The 16,265-nt window shown below is 39.7% G+C and overlaps 1 long non-coding RNA gene across 1 annotated transcript; it reads right to left on the reverse strand.

Moving 5' to 3' along the window:
* Positions 1-3,974: 3,974 nt before the first annotated feature.
* Positions 3,975-5,433, reverse strand: LOC113480910. The gene is made up of 2 exons (XR_003398574.1): positions 5,057-5,433; positions 3,975-4,239 (listed from the first exon to the last, which is right to left on the reverse strand). It is a non-coding gene; the product is annotated as an uncharacterized LOC113480910 (long non-coding RNA).
* Positions 5,434-16,265: the final 10,832 nt, after the last annotated feature.

Genomic DNA, 16,265 nt, shown 5'->3' on the forward strand with positions numbered 1-16,265 from the left:
GGGGGGAGGGGAGGGGAGGGGAGGAGGTGGCAGTCGTAATAGAAGTGATCACAATGTGATCAGAACCTTGGCTGGAGAGAGCCACGAGCCCGTGTCAGTTATGCCATCTGGCAGGTGACAAATGCATTTCATCACTGGCTTCAGTTGATTTAAAGTGAGAGACTGAGCAGTAAAGAGCTCTGGGTCTCATTGCTAATACCAACAGAGGAGCCAGCTTGTGATGTTAATAATTGTCCTTTTCTCTCCCCAGTTTAGAATAACTGAAACTTCAGGAAAAAATAAGAACAGAAAAACATCATTAGGAAATACAGTAGTTATTTGGTTGTATTTACAAATCTGTAATTTTCTTCTTACTCTGACAATTACTTCAACTAATTCTGTGGATGTTACCTTTATTATTACATTTGTCAGTATCTGTCACTGTAAAAAAAATCTCTGATAAATGCCCTCAATTTCTCTTCTAGAGCAATTTCATTAGCCTCTAAGTGAACAAAATACCTAATTTGTTGCCATAGCAGTGGAGTTTTGAGAAATAAATGCTGACCTGCATCGAGAACTAGCACAAACCTGATGAGTGTGTACTAGGACTATTATAAGATCAGAGACTGGCTTTACTAGCTCTAAGCAGCACAGTATTTGTGACAGCTACCATGCCATGTTTGTGAAAATTAGCATCACCCTAGCTGAATTAGATCTCCCGACAATAAGTTGTTGTGGGTTTTTTTCATACCTTTAATCTCAGACTTGTGCAGAATTGACTATAACACCCACCTACATGCCTAAAGGAAAAGCATATTGCAGTATTAATAATGCTTTAGGAATTAAGAGTGACAAGTGTTAAAAAACTGCCTTCTTAAACCTATCACAGTATCATGGCCCAAAGAATAAGACATGAACATGGAAGACAAGAAACCCAGAACATAATTTTTATTTTGCTTTAGTATTTCTACACTGAAGTAAAAATATTTGGGGAAGGCCTCTGCTGGGCAAAGCCAGTGACAGAGCAAAAGAAGGCATGAGATTTTCCATGAAAGAAGTGAGGAGATAGCATGCAACATTCAACACTGCTAAGGTCCTCAGTGTTTTACTTGCTGTGTACCATGTTTGTGACCCTTGCCAGGGTGCAGGCCCTGGCTCAGTAACAACTGAAGTTGACAGATGTTGCTCATGTGCTTGAAAGGCTGCCTTCCAAGCAGCCACTGAGCTCCTCCAAATTGGTTTGCTTCACATAGGAGTCCAGGAGCTACATAAGATGAACTGAAGGATAGACTGTCAGAAACTAGAGCCTTGGTGTGAAACACAGAGTGAATTAAATTGACAGAACTGGGGCATTCTTAGAGCAGCCTGTAGGAAAGCTGCTGCACTTTACATAGGAATGTGGATATTTTTTTCATTTGCAGACCCTTACAAATTGTCAAGTAAATTTAAGCCTACTGACAATTGGTTAGTATTTCCCAGCTACATTTTTCAGATCCAGTGTGTGCATGGACCATAAGCTGAATACCACTGGGTCTCATAAATTGTGTGATCTCATCCAGAACATCCATTCTAAAAGGCAATATAGTGGCTGAAAGGCACCATGGCTACTTCTCCTTCTATTTACTCAGAGCTATAATGAGTATTTTAGCATAAGTATGTACTGCAGCATGTAACTATATTCACAAACTCTGTAAATATTCCAAAGTTTAATTCAATACAAGATCTTTTGTCTTAGCTGGAATGGCTATTAGTTATGTTCTTGTGGAAGGACAGGCTTCAGCCACTTACCCTTAGGCATATATGTGCTACCTGTGCTACTACCTGTAGCAAACAAAGCCAGCTGTGGCATATCTTCAAAAATGCAAACCATTGATATAGATATATGATGAGAAGCACAGCAGGGAACCTTCCTCCAACAGTCTGGTTCCACCTCCTCCTAACTTGCTGCCTGATCTTGGGCAAGCGCTTTATGTTTGGTACTCCCCATCTATAGAATTACAGGAGAGTGGCTCTTGCCTTTCTTTACAAAGCATTCCATTGATGTTCGCACAGAAAGCACAGCACCCTGAACTAGCAGGGAGCCCCAGCATGGTGGTACTTAGCAGGCTGCAGGTAAGGTCATGGCCACTGAAACGTAAAACTCACTGACCATTTTGACCTGGGCACCACCACATGCATTCATCAGCCCAGGCCTGCTGAAATCTGGCTGATTTAGGCCAGAAAACAAAACCTCTTACACTTGGTAAAGGTTATTAGCTCACTCATACCGTGCTAGCAGCAGTAAAGTTGCCCACAGTGACCTGGATTCTCTCCTTTTCATCTCGGTTTTCTATGCACCACATTCCCCAGAACTTCCAGTCTCAGGGTTAAGGATCCATTTGAAATCCATCAGTAAAGAGGACTACATGAAAACAGCAGTATTTTAAAATATCTGTAAAATGTAAAAAAATGTAAAAAAAATGTAAAATGTAAAAAAACACATTACTTTTAGGAAGAAATGCTTGAAGTGGACTGCAAATTTGGGGGGAAAAAAAAAAACCTTACATTTTAAATAGTCCTTTAGGTAAGTAGTTTCCAAAAATTATCCCTGCTTCAATATATACATCCCTATATATTTACACTGCCAGATACTAAACACTGGATTACTTTTTCACTGCATTTCATCTAGTGCAATTCTCAGTACTTCACTCATATAGTCCAAGTATGCATCATAACCAAGTCTTATTATTCATTACCATAATTTAAAAGGACAAGTACAATGACTGAAACATTGTATCTTACTGATTTATTTACTTATTTATTACTAGGTGAGGACACTGGAATTACTAGGCAGGACAAGCAGGCATATTGAAATGTTCAGAACAGTTTTTTAAGGAAAGATCCTGCAAAATAGCCTTACTGATTTCAGTGGATATGCTTATGGTATGCAGGAGCAGATCACAGAGTACTTGCCCAGCTATATTTCTGTAACTAGCATGGGTTTTTCTCTGGATACCAGGAATGTAGATGCCTACCCAAAACTCAACTTTCCATATACATAACTGGGCTTCAGATCAGGCTGCTTGATTCAGTGACAAAGCTATCATTTAAAAAAAAAAAAAAATCCAAACAGTAATACGTTCTTTAAACAATCATTCTCACTCAGAAAACCTCAGTTGTGGTTAATAGACTGACAGGAACTCACACAATTTATTTGAAAATCATACTTTAGAAGTAGAAGCAAGAATGTACACTTTTACACATTCATAGCCCTACTTTCAGAATCTGTTTTTATATTAAACATTATAAATGACTTAATGGAATTATAAATCATATTCTGTGAATATTTAAGCATCACAAAAGGTTAATGTTCTGCATTTTTTGCAAGACAGACGTGAAATCATTAGACGACATTCCTTTATAACACATATAGCATGGCATTACAAATATTATGTATTGTACTTATTTCAGGTATAGTGTAGACTTCAAAGTATCCTAGCGTTCATTATAAACACAAAATGTGGGAAAATCTCTCAAATGTCACAAATTTTAGTCTAAAAATTGAAAATAAATTGAAGTATGTGACAATCATGACCTGCAGAAAAACATTTATTCTGGTGGAAGAGTAGATTGGTTGGGGAAACACCCCAGAAGAACACATCTAAAGGTTAAAGAGAAACTTTCAAGAAAATAATCTTAAATTCTCAGAGTTGTTGTCTGAGATTAGTGTAAACGAAAGCACCGTAAAAAGAATTCCTCTGTATTTTCTCTCATTTGTTTAGTTTAAGGTTTGATGGTACGTGATGACATCACGTTCAGACTGGTGCATGCAGACTGGTGCAGCTGCAGTGGAAGATAGAAGAGTAGACCTACCACTATTTTGCATCATTACACCATTTTATATCTGGGTCTAGTTCTAAAATATCAGCAAAAGCTTTCTGACTGGGACCTGTCCCACGGAACTGACGACAGTGTGTGAACTGGGACTTTAGTTAGTCATATTCTCTATTTCGACATTTTTTTTTTAATATAGAAGCAATATGACATTCACAAAACCTGAACTCATGTTTCAATCATTCTGTTTTAAACTGGCCCTCAAGCCCCTGTGTTCTCACTTTCAAGAGGGTCCAAGTTAGCAGTATTACAGCATGTTGCAGCCTCCAGATCTTGATTTTGAAGGGATGTTTTCTATTTATTTTTATATCTTGGAAGGTGGCACAAGAACCATCCTGCTGGTCCAAGAACCGCCAGTGAAAATGCTGAGAATCCAATGATTGTCTCCTAAATTAAAGGAAATGAGGTTAAATAAAGTTAAACAAACTGGAATGCTCCCAGGGTAGACAGTATATTGCCAACCAAATTATTGATCTTCTGTAGCTATAATCCCTGAAACGTGACAAATTCTAAAGGAAAAATAATCCATAGAGGGTTGGTTTACATGTTTGGACTGGAAGCACTAGTAATCCGTGGCAGGTGGAAAAAAATTATCTTCCTCCATGTCATGCACAGACACACTTTATAGCATAAAAGTCACATTTACATAGATAGCAAATTTCTTATTTTCCTATAGTCAGTACATTTTGTGCCCATTTCTTGAGCTTTCTATGAATAAAATCTTTATAGAAACAGGATTATTTGCTTAATCGTTACAGTAGTCCATCTCACCACTAATCTTATACAAGAACTTTGGGTATCTAACACTGGGAGTTGATATAATAGGGGACAGAGTCAATGCTAAAAATTTAGTTATGTGTCTTCTATAATCACAGAGCAGTTGTGTTGGTGAGTATAATCAAAGCTCATTAAAAGGGCACTCCAGAGAAATGGGAATTTGTGATGCATGTCTCTATAGGATGCTGTGAGAGCATTCTCTTCCTCTGGAGAACAAATCTGCCATCTAGGAGGTGGGAGAAGAAGAACTTTTGCGAGGAGTAGAGGGGAGTTCCTCGGGAGAGCTGGCTTCTAGCTGGGGTGAAGAAAACCCATATTGTCTATACAGGAAAGAATAGCAAGAGAAAGCTCCTCCTGCTGAGACTGGGCTCTACACCCAAGCTGTGGGTAAGGAGTTGAAAAGTGAGGGCACAAAGATACAACTCACCACCAGTCCCACTTTTTCCTTGGGTAGGGATCTGTGGATGCAGCGGCTGCTCCAACCAGCAGACCTGAAGCAGAAGAGTAGGGATCCGTGGTTGCATTACAGGGCTCATCATTTTATCCCAGTGAGGAGACAGCACGGCTTGGGTATCCTGACCAGCCAGTAACTACTGCTGCCAGGAGGTTCCCAGTCCTTTGGTATTTTCTACTGCTCAGAGCCTGTAGGATGCTGAATTCTTTTCAGTGAAGATGAGGAGTCCTTCTTGCCAGTCAAGTCACTTCATTTTTATGTTGGGTGCAAGAAGCACCAACACAAACCAAAATACACTGGGCAGCTGCTGTCCTTCGATGAGCACCAGCAGAAGTGTGTGTATGTGTCTGCTCTCTGGGAAAGGAGCACCTTGGGATGACGCATCACTGAGTGAGGCTGCTCAGCCCAGCAGATGGGAGGAGTCTGTGACTGCTGATGATGATGTGAGGCAAAATGGAGAAAACTGTCTGTCCTCCCATCTACTGGAGCCTTAACAGTTTCTTTTTCACTATATTCATATGCACATGTTCTCCACATAAATGATTTGCACTCCCAATTACACACTTTCTGAAATTCCCATTTGTCCACGCTTGCAGTTCACTTACCACCTTCATCCACAAAATGATCTTACCAGTAAATGAACAGTACCTCAAATAAAATACTCCCCGGCCCCCCACTGCAGAGGATATCTTCTTCCTCCACATCCTACCCAAGACATTGCTAATCCAGGTGTACAAGGAAGTTGTGAAGCAGCCTGCTAGGAGAGCAGCCGTCCACAGCAGGGACAGAGGATCAGGTAAGGTCAAGCCACCCACCTGTGTCCAGCATCAAAGCAGAATGTGTGACAGTATAACAGACAAAGGCAGAAAAATGTTACCAGCATTGCTGGTAAGAGATTATTTAAGAACAGTAGTAGCTGGGCAGGCACTGAGATATGTCCGCTCCTCTACACGCAGAACTGGATGAATGCTGGAGAGTTACAGTGCTGTGGCACTAAGCACAAGCTTAGTAGCTATTAGACCAGAACTAGCACCATACTAACTTGGTGGCTCAACTTGCAAACTGGGGCTGGTTTATAGCCAGTCAGCTTTCACCAATAGCAATCAAACAACTGGCAGTCATTTTATTCATTTCTTCTGTGCTTTCTCCTGCCTTCAATTGCCAAAAGCTGGAAGCAGACAACTATGGCATCGTGCTCTAGGCTTATCAGAAACATCCTCCAAACTCACTTCCATGACAGCCTGCAGCAGTCGTGGTGGTGAGAGCCGCAGCTTGAGGGGTTTTTGACAATGTGCAGAATTTGTTAGCAAGGTGTGAAGAGCAAAGAGTTAGCAGTCTACACAAACAAACAATAGTGGATCAGTGATTAACCAGACACACCTGGTATGCATTTTACCTGTTCTGGGGTTTTGTTTTCTTGGTAAATTTTCTTGCTCAATTTTATGGAGGAAGAGACAACAAGGTTTTTTTCCTGTAAATCCTCCCAGAACACTAAATAGCCCACCTCGCTGTAACAAGTACAGAATTTGTCCAGAAATAAATATGTCTGAGAGGTGTGTCTAAAGTAACTAGAAAGCAAAAGAATGATTTGCATTCATCAGCTGTGGCAATAGCAGCTAAACATGCCATGGATAACTCTAAGCAACCAAACTTCCTGATACAGATCCTCTAACACCAGGATGTTGTCCTATATATATGACATATGAAATTTTAATATAACAGTTTTCAGGTTCTATTGATCGTTTTCAGGTACTTAGCTTTTGAGTTTCATGCTTTCTACATGAACTTTATTTTTCTCTACAGCTGTGAGGATTGGAAACTTCATAAAGTTACAGAGATTCTCCCTTCAACTTCCACTTATCTCCTGCACAGGCCACACTAGCATTCATTCCTGTGTTAAAATGAAAACAAACACTGTCCTACAATAGCAACAGTAGCTCTTACCAGGGTTGGCAATTATTTTCCAGCTTTCTGCACATTCACTAGAAAATGAGACATAATCTTATTCTTCTAGCAAACCTTCCAACTACTCAGCTATGAAGTTCAAAGTAATCTTCCTCATTGCCATAGTCCTCTGCTCACAGTAGTGCAGCACTCTGGAATTTACAGCCAGTCTATGTATTTATACATAGCAGTGAACAGTATTTGTTGAAGTCCCCCTCAAAGCTCAGCTGTTCTTGGATCCACACCAGCCCTTTTGCTCCTCATTCAGTCTGTGTCTCATTTAATGCCTGGGCATGCTCAGCCTGTTCCAGCCTCACCTATACTTGCATTGCCAGCCCTCCAGACACTACTTGTACACCACTTGTGAACCCTAGGAGTTTTCTCACATTACATTTAGATTTGAAAAGCCTTTTGCTGTTCCTAGGTTTGTTATTGGTCCCTTCAGGTGGCAGAAGGACTTCAAAGCTCTCCTGGCACAGTTTACTCAGTAGCTTTCTTCTTCTCTGCTACCTTAAAAATATATTCTGCATTTTTCCCCAACATACCTGATCCCACAGGATGGTTCCTTGTTTTTAAGAGTATTTGCTCTTTAGACTGCTACCACTGGAATAATTTTAAGTTGCTGAGGTCCCTTCTTATATGTTCATTAGCTAGTACCGTTTTGTTGTCCGAAATCTGGGTCATTTTACCCAGTGTGCAATAAGCCAGTCAACACACTGAGTCAAGATATTTATTACTAGTCTACAGAGTAGGGTGCTAGGCATCTAACACAGCCAGCGCTCCGAACAATTACAAAACAAGGTTGATATACTTTCTTAAAGAGAGTTAGTCAGAGACCTGCAGATTCATTGACTAGAAAATATTCAAAAATAAGGTGCATAATTACAGCACATGCATTACTTCATTATCATACTGTTTGCATATTAAAAAGGTAGGATTTTCACATTTTAAATGAAGGTTAGTTTGTATAAAGTCTTGGTTTTGGATCAAATATCTAACTTTTAAAACTTGTCCTTGCTTTAATTGCTGCCACATAGCTGAGTGTGATAGTATCCTGCCATATATTTGTCTAAGCTAAGCGTGACAGCATCCTGCAATATATCCTTGTGTTCCAATTAGATGTTCCTCCTAGTTATAATGCTTCACTTGACCTAATGGCCTCCTGTAGTAATTCTCAGAGAAGTCACATAACAATTTCCTCATGTTTTAGCTGAGAGGGCAGATTCTCTAGCCACTGCTACAGTGATACAGGTTATAACATCCCCATCAGTGCCAGAGCAAAGCACTTTCAATTAACGTACACAGAGACAACACCGACCCTCTGATGTTGTAGTTCATTTTCTCCCTCATCTGTTCCTGGGGGAAGATTGCAGATAACAGTGTGAGGCTATTTCAGCAGTTTTAGTTCAGCATGTGTGCACTTATTTTATTTAAAAAGTTGAAGTAAGTGTGCAGGAAGTTAATGCTGGGCCGTATTGTCTATGGTACTCCGTTTCAGAATATCACCTGAGAAAACCAAGCCTGCTGCACAGAGAATCATTAGGCATCAAGACATAGGCATTTAAATCCTTATTTTAAAGAGAATGGAACATACGGAACCAAAACACATGTTGAAACTTCTCAGAAAACTATCACTCACTATCACTAATCTACAAATCTGCAGTTTTTTCAGTCCTGATAAAATGACTCCAAAGATATCATTGGAGAGAGAATTTTAATGACTTTTTTTTCTCCCGGTCTCCCACTAATAAAACCCTTGATATTATCTGTGAAAGACTATTTCTGATGTTCTTTTCTTTTTCACATAGGAAAACATTTCAGTCAGAGTGAACTAGTTTCTGAACTATCATTGTCATAAAAGATTAAAGATTCATAAAGATACAAAGAATTCAAAACAGTGGTCTTACAGCAATGTAAGTTTAGGCCAGTTGTACTGATGGTAGTATTTAATCAGTAGAACTGTGGTGAAATTTAGTTATCTAATTTGAAAAAAAGAAATAACCACAATTACCTTGGGTTTTTTGAATGTGGGTTGTTGGGTTTTTTTCTTTTAATGAGGAAAAATAGAGCAGGGCCATTTTCTAAAGTTGTAACTTTCTTGCCATAGGCTTTATATTTGGAAGAAAATAATTTCTATTTCTACTGCTTGGTCACATTAAAAAAACAGCCTTCAGTAAAATTAAATACACTTAATATTTATGAATGCTGATTCCTGATATCAGGAATATTCTGTTTTTCCATACTTTACAGATCAATAATAAGTATAATTAGTATATAGAGGATTTGCTCGTGATTCTCCCATTAGCTGCTTCTTCAGATAGAGAACACACTTTCTAGTTTGCAAAAGAAAACTATTCTAACGTCTGTTTCCAGGATAGACTCAATCTAGATGTCTTTTAACATAAATTCATGACCTTTACCTTTTCATTCTGAACCTTACTGGAATGCTTATTTAAGCTGCACAGGCTCTTAGAAGCACTTTTGGGAAAAAAGGCTGGATGTGTTTCTTCTGACTGTAGCAATGAGACTTGGCCAAACTAACTCCCAGCATAACCCTGACCGTGAGCACAGTACCCTACACACAGAGAAACCTGGCTCTCCTCGAGGCACGACCTGGGCTTTTTGTGTCTTTCCAGTGCAAAGGCTGCCACCTGGGGACTGCAGAGCTGAACCTCGCTCCGAATTTAAAGTGGAAAAGCTCATTAACTTCAGCGAAGTTGCTCCCGAATTAATAGAGTATTTGAGAGGAAGGAACCAAATGCTGGAAACAGATGCTCCTTGTTTATAATCCAGAATACATGTTCCCCAAGAGCATTGCCAAAGCAGGCTTGATAACACAAGTCATCATTATGTTTTAAATAAACAAACCATTTACAAGTTAACTATAGATATCCTTTTGCCTTGAGCATTTGCCCAGTATTTGATATTCTATAGGTTATTCCTGTGCAGAAGAAAAATTGAAGGTAGGTACTTCTTTAACATTTTTTTTTAAGAAAAGCAGATAAATATTTGTTGTGTCCTTGAACACAGATATAACAAATTTCACCTTCGTAATTCTACAACTGGTTTTATTCTTTTTTTAAAAAAAAAAAAAGTAAAAAGTAAAAATAGTATCCTTCCTCTCAACTTCAGTCTCCAGTGAATTCATCCCCCAGACTTTACTGAGGTATCTAAGTCAGGAGCGTGGACACCATAGGTTCCTTCTATCATTGGTTTTGATTTTTTCATTGTATAGAACTTCCCTTAATTCTGCTCCTACAATCTGAATCTACCATTCAGATGTCTTTCTTCCTCTACTGACTTTAAGAGTGACTGTGCTCCTAACAAAGATACCTTGGTCAAGTACTGATGTTTGATGAGATGGATCTATGCCTGACTGCTGCCAGGATCAGAAAATCAATGAGGCTTTCACGATTGGTGTGGACTCTCTGCATGGACCTAGCAATGTCCTTACTAATACTGAAAATGAAATAATGAAAATTGATATTTCTGATTATTTATTAATCTAATGATTTATTAGAAAAAGATGCTGTTGCATTATATTAATGCAAGTATTTCTTCAATGTTTAATAAGTCTGCATAGTGTGTATACACAAGTTAAAAATACATTCTTGATTTTGTCAGTGTATTACCCTCGGAACAACAAACATAGTATCACTGACATAAGAAAACAATGGCTCTAATTGCAAAGATTTATAAATACTGAAGAGGAATACAAGCAAAGAAGAAAGGAAAGAAAGGAGAGGACTGAGGAAAGTTGTGAGGGATTTTGAGATCAGAGCCTGCTGCTTCAGTTCATATCCTCAAATCCATTTAATTATAGAAATACTATTAATGGCAAATGGAAAAATTATCACTGTCTCTCAGAGATCACTGTTAGAGCTTCCACTTGAGCACTCTGGTACTGCAGAAATTGGGAAGCTGCCCTTTCAGTGATTCAGAGCCCGACTGTCAGTTTGTATGAGTTTAGGATGATTCCACACCCAATTGTCAGAAACTCATTCTCCATCCCAAATTATATTTATGACACATAAAGGCTGAAGAGCAACTAGTCTCAGCCCTCTCACTGCGAGAATGTACAAGTGCAGAAAGAAGTGAATGATTCAGTTTATCATCATGTAGAAAAAAACCCCAAACCTCTTTTGACTTACTGCCTGAACAGAGCACATAAGAGATAATGGAGAGAATTTCCTAGGTGGACAAGTTAAGGGCAATAAAGTGTTCATGTGCTTTGGTCAAGAACACAGCACTTCAAGAGGGGCAACATGCTCCTAGGTTCTGAACGACTGCACTAACAAGGAAAACTCCACATAATGGAGTTTATTTAACAGAGGCCTGATTCTTTTTTCCTGAAGTCTAGGTAAGTCGTACCAATGACACCAGAAGACCCAGAGAAGGTTTGGTATGCTGCTGCATAAACCTTATTAAGAAGGGCAGCAGGTGGCTTTTTAATTTGTCATTTACTTCAAGCTCAGTTTGATCAACAATAGCAAAAATAAACAAGCTGAGAAAAAAAAAAATCCCATAATGTATGAATACATCGATCTATGTTGGAATCAAGCATATTCAAAAGCACAAATCTTATTAAACAACATTTAATCTTCTGTTGCTATTTTAATATATACCAAGCTTTTAATTTAATTTCTTCTGGCTTTTTATCGTGTTGTTATTTGGTTTAAAATCATACGGTAATTTTTTTGTGCATGCTGTTTTGCTTTGCATGTAATTTAGACCTCTGGCAGCTTTTGGTCTCAGAGACCCATTTGACACAGTAGATGGCACTAAATCATTGTGCAACACAAAGCAAACTCTTACCTACATCTGCATGGGTGTACAGTGACTTTACTTTGGTTTTGTTCTCCTGAAGGACAAGGTTTTTATCCACCTAAGTAAGCAGCATGAAAAACAAAACTTGCTTGCAACCTGGGACAAAAGATATTCTCTGCTATGCTTTTGATTGATGTATACAGTATACAACATTTTTGTTCTGTAAGTTCAAACAATACGGCCGACTGGCAGAAGAGCTGGAATACAGATAACGTTATGTTACTCAAGGCTAGAATTTCTCCAGCTGTCCTGGTACACTTCAAAGTCTGAGCTTCTGAATGGTACAGTGCTGTAAGACTGCTCTTGGATGTGCTGGGGGACCTGGCAGGCAATCTAACCGACTGAAGAGTCAATGTGGCTCCCTGGGAGTAGAGGTGTAATAGTAGAGGTGTAATAGTAGAGGACACTGCTTTCTTTTTCTGGCCACAGCAGTTTCAGTACAGTGCAATTGCTTTTGAGAAAGGTTGAGAATTTTGCAAGTTCTTTCAATCAATATTTCTGTATATAGTAAGGACACAAACTGCTTTATTCACAATCACAAAAATAATCAATGTATTGCTAATGCTGGTAGAAGCAATGAGATGCTGAATTCCCCTGAAAACTACTCTACTTTTATAAAGGGCCTTTATTTCAATTTGAGGATTCACCCTACATCCAACAGCCCGTAATAATGTTCCTATCAGTTTTAGTGGGACAAGATGAGCTTTTTGCTTCTTTCTTCAAGAGACCAAAGTTTCAGAACTTTACCTTTAACAATATTTGACTTTTCTTTGCTGTTTAACTGATGAGGCTCCTCTGTTTTTCTGTAGGGAGCAGTAAGAGAGCTAAGTACTATTTATATTTTTCCCTTGGAATCTGATGAATAAGCAAATGATAGTCTAGAGTCCCAGCTGGTATGAGCTGGCACTGTACAACTGAAGACAGTGGCACTGGGCCAACCCAGACAGAGGGAGGAGACACCCATGGTATGATTGTTCAACACATTGCATTTTGTACAAGACACAGAACTGATCTCAGTGGCTGGTAGTCATTAACTGGAGGCGTTCTTGCAAAAGCAAGCAAGCCTTAGTACCCTGATGCATCCAATTTGGATAAATGCACTGTTTTAAATTCGCTGCACTTATTTTATCTTTTATTATCTTTTTTCATCAGATTCCAAGGACAGATAATCTTTCGGCTTTTTCCTCTGTTGTGGGTAGGCATCACAAAGTAATTGCCATGTTTAGCTCTGGAGGACAATATAACCCTGGGGCTCAGTCCAGAGACAGGTCATTTGTTTCAGTGGGTGGTCTTTGGCGTCTTCTGTCTCAATACTCATTTTTATGTTCAGTGTTTGCTCATAGAGAGTTACAGACTGAAAGTGAATTCTGCCCATAGGAATCTAAAGGCATGTCTCAGGTGTGCAGCAAAGAAATGCAGACATTCTTGAGCTGGTAGAGATGATGTTAGCTCTGGAAATGCCCAACACCTTGCTAAATATCTGTACTGCTCTTGGAGTCAGGTAAATATCCCCAAGAAGTGATGTGTGGATGTAATAGCTCAGCTGCACTAGCTCCATTGTTCTGAGAAAAGACTTTTGCTGAGTGTCTAATCCTGGATTGGTCTCTCCAGCGCACAGGTTTAATTCAGCAGGGTAGGGACTGCCAGTAGATGTTATACACACAAGACTATTGCTATCCATATACCTATATACAAACCACTGCATGAACTACACTATAGTCTAAATGGGCCAAATAAAAAAACTCTTCAGAAAGTGCAGAGACAATCAGACACCAAGGGAGAAAATTATCGGGATCTGGCATCAATTCTTTTTTATTCCCCAATATCATAAAAGAAATTGGTGGAATCACTGTCCCAGCAAAGCCTGAGGGTTATCTTTACCTTGAGACACCACTTTCACAAGCAGTTTCTGCTTTCACATCCTCAGGCAGCTGCAAAGGTCTACAGAAACAAAGCTGGTCTTACCAAGATAACACCTTCTGGCACATCAGGCTCCTTTATTTTTAAAGGGCAGAGCTTGCACCAGAAATAAACATACACGTGATGGGAAAAGTGAGGAGTAACAAGACAAATGCCATATGCAGCACAGCCAGCAGTAGCCGCATTGCTCATAATATTCATGGCAGAAGTTAATCTTAAGGAGGGATTTTTAAAAAAGCCTTTTGCACAGATCTCCTCCCATGTACTTGGGATGGCCTGAGGCAGAGGATGAAATTGCTTGGGAGAAAACAAAGATCAGTGTACAATGAATGTTAACTTCAAAGGCAAAAAGGGAGGCAGAGTCAAAAGCTTGAAACATAAGCAAAACCAGACTTTCAACAGATTACTAATTTAAACAACTGTGATGTTCTATCCATTTCAGTTTACTGCATTCAGGGTTGACTTTTATCCGTTAAGATCTGCACCTATGCTCTGCATCCAAAGACCCTTGAATCATCAGTCAATGTAGAACTACATCTGACACAGCTTAAACCTACTTCTATCCAAAAGGGGCTCCCAAGGCAACCATCTCATTCAGGTAACTGCTGATGCTTTGCATGGGATATATGCATACTACACGTTCTATATATATGATGGACCAGCGCAGCAAATTCTAATCCTCAGTTGTGATGACCTGGGGATGGTCCCTCATCCCAGCAGTTATCCTGTGAAAATAATAGGACCCCACTACAGTGTATACAAGTTCATATATGACCTCCTCAGATCTTACCTTCATATTTAAAAGACTCATCAGAATCTGAGTGTCAATATATGTGTGATTTTCCATCCACTTTTTCTCCTTTTTCTCTCCTAAGAGGAACCTGATAACACTCTCAATGTCATCTCCAATCTCACAGTAGGAGTCATAGATTTTCATTAACTGTTACTTATTAACAAAAACCTGTTAATAACATTTCATTTTTTCCCTGAAATGTTTTGTGGCTCAGTGTGGAATTGCAGATCTCCCTGACATGATCAGCACCACTACTGTCAAGAAGCAAAACATCAGTCAGTCTCAGCTGTGATACAGCCAACGCTGGTCTCTCACGTACTTCTCAGTCAGAGGCCTTCTAAGGCAAAAAACCCTCAGTCAATGCTTCATAGCTTTCTCCTTTCCAGGACTTGGGTCTTCATCCATAGTCTGAGAGTACCTCATGACAGGAGCTTCTAATTAACTTATTTTTCTTCTCAAACCCTTTATTAAGGTCAGCATGCAGAGAAGGAAAGCTGGCCAGCCAGAGTACTCTACAGAGGCATGAGCCACTAGGGGTGAATAAGCTGCTCTTCCAAGTAGTCAGCTGCTTTTGAAGTCAAAGGGCCAGGTTCCAGGCAGCAAGCAAGGATCTAGCACTGAGGGTAAAGGGAGGAAAGCAACATGCCCCAAAAGACCTAAGACACACAACCTCCATAAAGGAAACAAAAAGTGACATCAACTTCTCCTGAACTGGGAAGGCCTCTACAATAATCTGTCCTGCTGTTCCAAGAAAAGTGCAAACTCCCAGAAAGAGATGAGGAAGCCTCGCCAGTTCACTGATTATTTCCTCATGCTCTTCGTCCATGTAAGTGCCAAGAATACTCCTAGGAGAGAGCCTGAAGGGATCAGAAGCAACTGCAAGGTGCAAAGATCAAGGGTGAGGCAGCTGGGGATTCAGTTTGTAATCTTTTTTCTTCTTCCAGTTGTGATTTAATGGCAAGAAAGTGAGAGACACATCTTGGAAATGAGCATTTGTCTGCATAAATGGTAGCAGCAGAAGGATCTGGGTTCTCTGACACACTGTTCAACAGATTATTGGGTAGATGTTCAGTACACCTTGTCAAGAAGAGGGGATGGTACTGAAATTAAAAAATTAACTCAACAGAATCCAATAGAAGTGTTAAGCAGGTATTCTTTTATTGGCAGTGCTGGGGTTGACCTGGGGATTCTCCACCATAAGGGCTCCCAAGAACTAGCAAGGGACATTAGTTTACATACACACAGATCATACATATTCATTAGATTTCCTGGAAAGGGGTGCCTTATGATAATGAGTTCCCAGAATTCCTTTACATAGTCCAAGCATGCATAGTAGAAATAGGGTGAGGGAATAGGATGAGGAAGGTCGACTTCGGTGGTCGAGGGAAAAAGTCTGTGGTCTTCTTCACAGTGTCTGCTCTTTCTAGGGCATGCGCTGTGAAGTACAAGTCCAGGTGTCTTCTTCCTAAACCAGCGAGATCATCCTCCCTAGACTGTATCTCTCTGTTCTTTTATTTGAGTTCCCCTTACCTTAGTTTGCCTACAAGTGCCCACTGAGGGCTTTGAGTCTGCTATCAGTGAGTTATATAGTGAGTGGTTTACTTTTATCTGGACAGACAAAAAGGCCTAGGGAAAACAGTTGAGGAGTCAAACACAAGCAAAACTTTCATGAGGGTCATAAGGAGGTCATGAAGGACA

The sequence above is a fragment of the Athene cunicularia genome, assembly GCF_003259725.1.
Source record: "Athene cunicularia isolate RWA chromosome 5 unlocalized genomic scaffold, athCun1 chr5_part1, whole genome shotgun sequence".
NCBI classification, from domain to species: Eukaryota; Metazoa; Chordata; class Aves; order Strigiformes; family Strigidae; genus Athene; species Athene cunicularia.